This window comes from Scyliorhinus torazame, chromosome 13 (assembly GCF_047496885.1).
Source record: "Scyliorhinus torazame isolate Kashiwa2021f chromosome 13, sScyTor2.1, whole genome shotgun sequence".
NCBI classification, from domain to species: Eukaryota; Metazoa; Chordata; class Chondrichthyes; order Carcharhiniformes; family Scyliorhinidae; genus Scyliorhinus; species Scyliorhinus torazame.
Genome location: NC_092719.1, coordinates 81,256,835 through 81,263,353, shown reverse-complemented (window position 1 = coordinate 81,263,353; position 6,519 = coordinate 81,256,835).

Below are 6,519 nucleotides of genomic sequence, written 5' to 3'. Positions count from 1 at the left end.
ACAGCAACAGCCAAACTTGTGGCACCGCGATTGGTTCTGCTGCAGAGGGGAGGGGTGATAAGTGTGACAGTGCAATAGTTATAGGGGATTCAATTGTAAGGGGAATAGGTAGGCGGTTCTGTGGCCGCAAATGAGACTCCAGGATGGTATGTTGCCTCCCTGGTGCTAGGGTCAAGGATGTCTCGAAGTGGGTACAGGACATTCTGGAGGGGGAGGGTGAACAGCCAGTGGTCGTGGTACACATCGGTACAAACGACATAGGTAAAAAAAGGGATGAGGAGGTCCTAAAAGCAGAATACAGGGAGCTAGGAAGGAAGTTAAGAGATCAGACCTCGAAGGTAGTGATCTCAGAATTACTACCGGTGCCACGTGCTAGTCAGAGTAGAAATGACAGGATATATATAGGATGAATACGTGGCTGAAGGGATGGTGTCAGGGGGAGGGTTTCAGATTCCTGGGGCATTGGGACCGGTTCTGGGGGAGGTGGGACCTGTACAAACTGGATGGGTTACACCTGGGCAGGACTGGAACTGATGCCCTGGGGGGCTATTTGCCAGAGTGGTTAGGGAGTGATTAAACTAATGTGGCAGGGGGATGGGAAACGATGCAGGACATCGGAAGGTAGTAAAACAAGGGCAGAAACAAAAGGCAGTAAGGGGGAAAGTGTAAGGCAGAGAAGCCATAGTCAATAATCAAAAAGGGCGACAGTACAAGGTACAGTGACTGAGGGGAGCTCAGTGAATAGGCCCAGTAATACTAAAAGGAATAAAACAGGAAGTAAAAACATAAATGGAAAGCGACGTGGCAGGTTGTTACATGAAGATATCGGTTCAACGACAAGGAACATTAGGAGAAACGTTAAGAGGAAAAATAATTTAGGAGAGGTTACTGATCAAGGTGTTAAGATTCAAAACAGAGGTATAAAAGCCAACATAAGTGTACTTTACCTGAATGCTCGTAGTATTCGGAATAAGGTAAATGAGTTTTTCATAGAATTTACAGTGCAGAAGGAGGCCACCCGGCCCATCGAGTCTGCACCGGCTCCTGGAAAGAGCACCCTACCCAAGGTCAACACCTCCACCCTAGCCCCACAACCCTGCAACCCCACCCAACACTAAGGGCAATTTTGGACACTAAGGGCAATTTATCATGGCCAATCCACCTAACCTGCACATCTTTGGACTGTGGGAGGAAACCGGAGCACCCGGAGGAAACCCACGCACACACGGGGAGGATGTGCAGACTCCGGACAGACAGTGACCCAAGCCGGAATCGAACCTGGGACCCTGGAGCTGTGAAGCAATTGTGCTATCCACAATGCTACCGTGCTGCCCTTTCAGTTGATGGCACAAATCATCGTGAATGACTATGATTTAGTGGCCATTACTGAAACATGGTTAAAGGATGGTCACGACTGGGAGTTAAATATCCGAGGGTATCAAACTATTCGGAAGGACAGAGTGGATGGTAAAGGAGGTGTTGTAGCTCTGTTATTTAAGGATGACATCCGGGCAACAGTAAGGGATGACATCGGTGCTATGAAGGATAAGGTTGAATCCATTTGGGTGGAAATCAGGAATAGTAAGGCGAAAAAGTCACTGATAGGAGTAGTCTATAGGCCACCAAATAGTAACATTATGGTGGCGCAGGCAATAAACAAAAAAATAACTGATGCATGTAGAAATGGTACAGCAGTTATCATGGGGGATTTTAATCTACATGTCTATTGGTTTAACCAGGTCGTCAAGGCAGCCTTGAGGAGGAGTTTATAGAATGTATCCGCGCTAGTTTCCTAGAACAGTATGTAATGGAACCTACGAGGGAACAAGCGGTTCTAGATCTGGTCCTGTGTAAAGAGATAGGATTGATTCAGGATCTCATAGTTAGGGATCCTCTTGGAAGGAGCGATCACAATATGGTGGAATTTAAAATACAGATGGAGGGTGAGAAGGTAAAATCAAGCACTAGTGTTTTGTGCTTAAACAAAGGAGATTACAATGGGATGAGAGAAGAACTCGCTAAGGTAGACTTGGAGCAAAGACTTTATGGTGAAACAGTTGAGGAACATTGGTGAACCTTCCAAGCGATTTTTCACAGTGCTCAGCAAAGGTTTATACCAACAAAAAGGAAGGACAGTAGAAAGAGGGAAAATCGACCGTGGATATCTAAGGAAATAATTTTTAATAATAAGATAGATTATGAGAGTAAACTTGCTCAGAATATAAAGACAGATAGTAAAAGTTTCTACAAATATATAAAACAAAAAAGAGTGGCGAAGGTAAATATTGGTCCTTTAGAGGATGAGAAGGGAGATTTAATAATGGGAGATGAGGAAATGGCTGAGGAACTGAACAGGTTTTTTGGGTCGGTCTTCACAGTGGAAGACACAAATAACATAGAACATAGAACATAGAAAATACAGCACAGAACAGGCCCTTCGGCCCACGATGTTGTGCCGAACCTTTGTCCTAGATTAATCATAGATTATCATTGAATTTACAGTGCAGAAGGAGGCCATTCGGCCCCTTGAGTCTGCACCAGCTCTTGGAAAGAGCACCCTACCCAAACTCAACACCTCCACCCAACACCAAGGGCAATTTGGACATTAAGGGCAATTTATCATTGGCCAATTCACCTAACCCGCACATCTTTGGACTGTGGGAGGAAACCGGAGCACCCGGAGGAAACCCACGCAGACACGGGGAGGACGTGCAGACTCCGCACAGACAATGACCCAAGCTGGAATCGAACCTGGGACCATGGATCTGTGAAGCAATTGTGCTATCCACAATGCTACCGTGGCAGTGACTGATGGAAACGAGGCTATGACAGGTGAGGACCTTGAGAGGATTGTTATCACCAAGGAGGTAGTGATGGGCAAGCTAATGGGGCTAAAGGTAGACACGTCTGCTGACCCTGATGGAATGCATCCCAGAGTGCTAAAAGAGATGGCTGGGGAAATTGCAAATGCACAAGTGATAATTTACCAAAATTCACTAGACTCTGGGGTGGTCCCGGTGGATTGGAAATTAGCAAACGTGACACCACTGTTTAAAAAAGGACGTAGGCAGAAAGTGGGTAATTATAGGTCAGTGAGCTTAACTTCGGTAGTAGGGTAGATGCTGGAATCTATCATCAAGGAAGAAATAGCGAGGCATCTGGATGGAAATTGTCCCATTGGGCAGACGCAGCATGGGTTCATAAAGGGCAGGTCGTGCCTAACTAATTTAGTGGAAAAAAAATTTTGAGGACATTACCAGTGCGGTAGATAATGGGGAGCCAATGGATGTGGTACATCTGGATTTCCAGAAAGCCTTTGACAAGGTGCCACACAAAAGGTTGCTGCATAAGATAAAGATGCATGGCATTAAGGGGAAAGTAGTAGCATGGATAGAGGATTGGTTAATTAAAGAAAGCAAAGAGTGGGGATTAATGGGTGTTTCTCTGGTTGGCAATCAGTAGCTAATGGTGTCCCTCAGGGATCAGTGTTGGGCCCACAACTGTTCACAATTTACATAGATGATTTGGAGTTGGGGACCAAGGGCAATGTGTCCAAGTTTGCAGGCGACACTAAGATAAGTGGTAAAGCAAAAAGTGCAGAGGATACTGGAAGTCTGCTGAGGGATTTAGATAGGCTAAGTGAATGGGCTAGGGTCTGGCAGATGGAATACAATGTTGACAAATGTGAGGTTATCCATTTTGGTAGGAATAACAGCAAAAGGGATTATTATTTAAATGATAAAATATTAAAACATGCTGTTGTGCAGAGAGACCTGGGTGTGCTAGTGCATGAGTCGCAAAAGGTTGGTTTGCAGGTGCAACAGGTGATTAAGAAGGCAAATGGAATTTTGTCCTTCATTGCTAGAGGGATGGAGTTTAAGACTAGGGCGGTTCTGCTACAATTGTATAAGGTGTTAGTGAGGCCACACCTGGAGTATTGTGTTCAGTTTTGGTCTCCTTACTTGAGAAAGGACGTACTGGCATTGGAGGGTGTGCAGAGGAGATTCACTAGGTTAATCCCAGAGCTGAAGGGGTTGGATTACGAGGAGAGGTTGAGTAGACTGGGACTGTACTCGTTGGAATTTAGAAGGATGAGGGGGGATCTTATAGAAACATATAAGATTATGAAGGGAATAGATAGGATAGATGCGGGCAGGTTGTTTCCAATGGCGGGTGAAAGCAGAACTAGGGGGCATAGCCTCAAAATATGGGGAAGTTGATTTAGGACTGAGCTTAGGAGGAACTTCTTCACCCAAAGGGTTGTGAATCTATGGATCTCTTGCCCAGTGAAGCAGTAGAGGCTCCTTCATTTAATGTTTGTAAGATAAAGATAGATCGTTTTTTGAAGAATAAAGGGATTAAGGGTGATGTTGTTCGGGCCGGAAAGTGGAGCTGAGTCCCCAAAAGATCAGCCATGATCTCATTGAATGGTGGAGTAGGCTCGAGGGGCCAGATGGCCTACTCCTGCTTCTAGTTCTTATGTTCTTATGTTCTATCAGAGAATTATGAGGTGGTAAATAAGGCTATTCTGGATGCTTATGAATTGGTTCCTGAAGTATATAGGCAAAAGTTTTGGAATTTAAAGAGACAGCCGGGAAATACTTATGCAGACGTTGAAAGGGTTAAGCAGAACAATTTTTAATAGGTGGGTACGAGCATTGGGAGTTGAAACTACCTGTGAAGCTCTGAGGATATTCTCTTAGAGGAATTTAAGAATTCCCTAGCATTTATAATAAGAACCCAGTTTGAAGACCAGAGGATAAAAACTGATCGACAAGCAGCAATTATGGCTGACGATTATAAACTAATCCCTATATTTAAACCTTTGTTCCATCACCCCTACCATTTTGAAAAGGATAGGAAGTGGGAGAGTGTAAGGAAGGCAAGTAGCCAAGGAAGTGCTCCAAGATCTCCTCCTCAGACCAGGAAGGAAGGTACTGCGGGTGGAGGTGAGACTTGAAATCCAAGGTATTACCATTGTAGTAAGGTGGGACATGTATGTTCAGCATGTTGGAAGTTGCAAGGAAAGCCCATGGGACTTGTGGGAGTTCATAAGGAGGATTCTGGAAAAAAATAAGAGTGGAAAACACTGAAGGGCAGACTGTAGCGTTCACTGGACTTAGGAGACCTGAGGCAAACACTGCTGTGGGAGCAGGTGTGAGGACTATGGTAGATGAGATATATGCCAGTTTTTTGTTTCAGGGGAAGTCACCCCATTTTCCTCAACTGATGTAGCCAAACCCAGAATAATTTTGAGGGACATGAGGGTTACTCAGACTCTTGTATTGGAGAAGGATTTGGTTTTTCCTTCACAGCGCTCAATGAAAGTCGAGGTATTAGTGAATGGAATAGGTGGAAGTTGTATCCAGTTCCATTGTATGAAGTACAATTGGAGCATGATTTAATGTCAGGTCCAGTAGTTGTCAGAGTTGTTAAGGAATTACCAGAGAAAGGAGTAGGCTTACTTTTGGGGAATGATTCTGCAGGAGTGAAGGTTGTAGCTTCACCCATGATTACAGAGAGTACACGGGAAGTACTGCAAGTAGCACGTGTGATGCCAACGGTAAAGCATGTGTGAGTTAGGACAAATAATTAGACAGTAAATGACTCACAGAAAGAATTGTTGCAAGATGTTGATCACATAGCAAATGACAGTGGTAGTGAATCAAATTCTGAGAATTCTCAGACTGAAGGCGACCATAAGAAGGTGACCACGAATTTAAGCGTGACAGGGATGAAGAGTCAGACGAGAGTTTTGACTTTGATTTCAGTTCTGATTATGAATTACTGATAAACAGTTGTTACCGAATAGACCTTCACGAACTGATCTTGGACAAATGGCAGGTAATTCTTCCAAAGCTAGTAAAGAAGACGGCGAATTGGAAGAAGAAAGTGAATTGGCCTTTTCTCAAAGTAATCTGTTACAGCCTCTTGCAGTAAACCCATTGCCATTTCCTTCAGGTGAATTTTCCAGAGCACTGCCAGGGTGCCTGGGTCACTGCCTGGGGTGCCAGGTTGGCAGTGCCAAGGTGCCCATGTGCTCGGTTGGCACTGCCAAGGGGAGGCCATGCCCATGAGAGGGGGGTTTAAAGGGTGGGGTGGTGAAGGGGCCTCAAAGATTTGTGGGGGTGAAAGGAAGTCCTGAAAGGGGGGGGGGGGGGCAGAAAAGGAGGATGGGGGGGCCGGAAAGTGGGTGGGGCCCTCAGCGACCCCATAGTGGGGTGTCCTCACTTGGCTTGGGGGGGAGGGGAGGGGGAGGTTGACTATGTCAGTGGGGGGTGCCATTGCCCGTGTTTGGGGGGGGAGGGGTGTAGGGGGCCCTCAAGCTCATTTAGAGATCGGGGCACCCTTTCAAATAGCGCGTTGATCTCTGAGGAGCCAGTCTCGGTGATTTTGGCTTCCAATTGCTGAAAACATTTCTACATGTGGGCTAGACCGGGGAGGGGGACTCTCCGAGGCCCCAAAAATGACTAAGTGTGGGTGAACACTGGTCTGGATCTCACCCAAAAGACCGAGGGG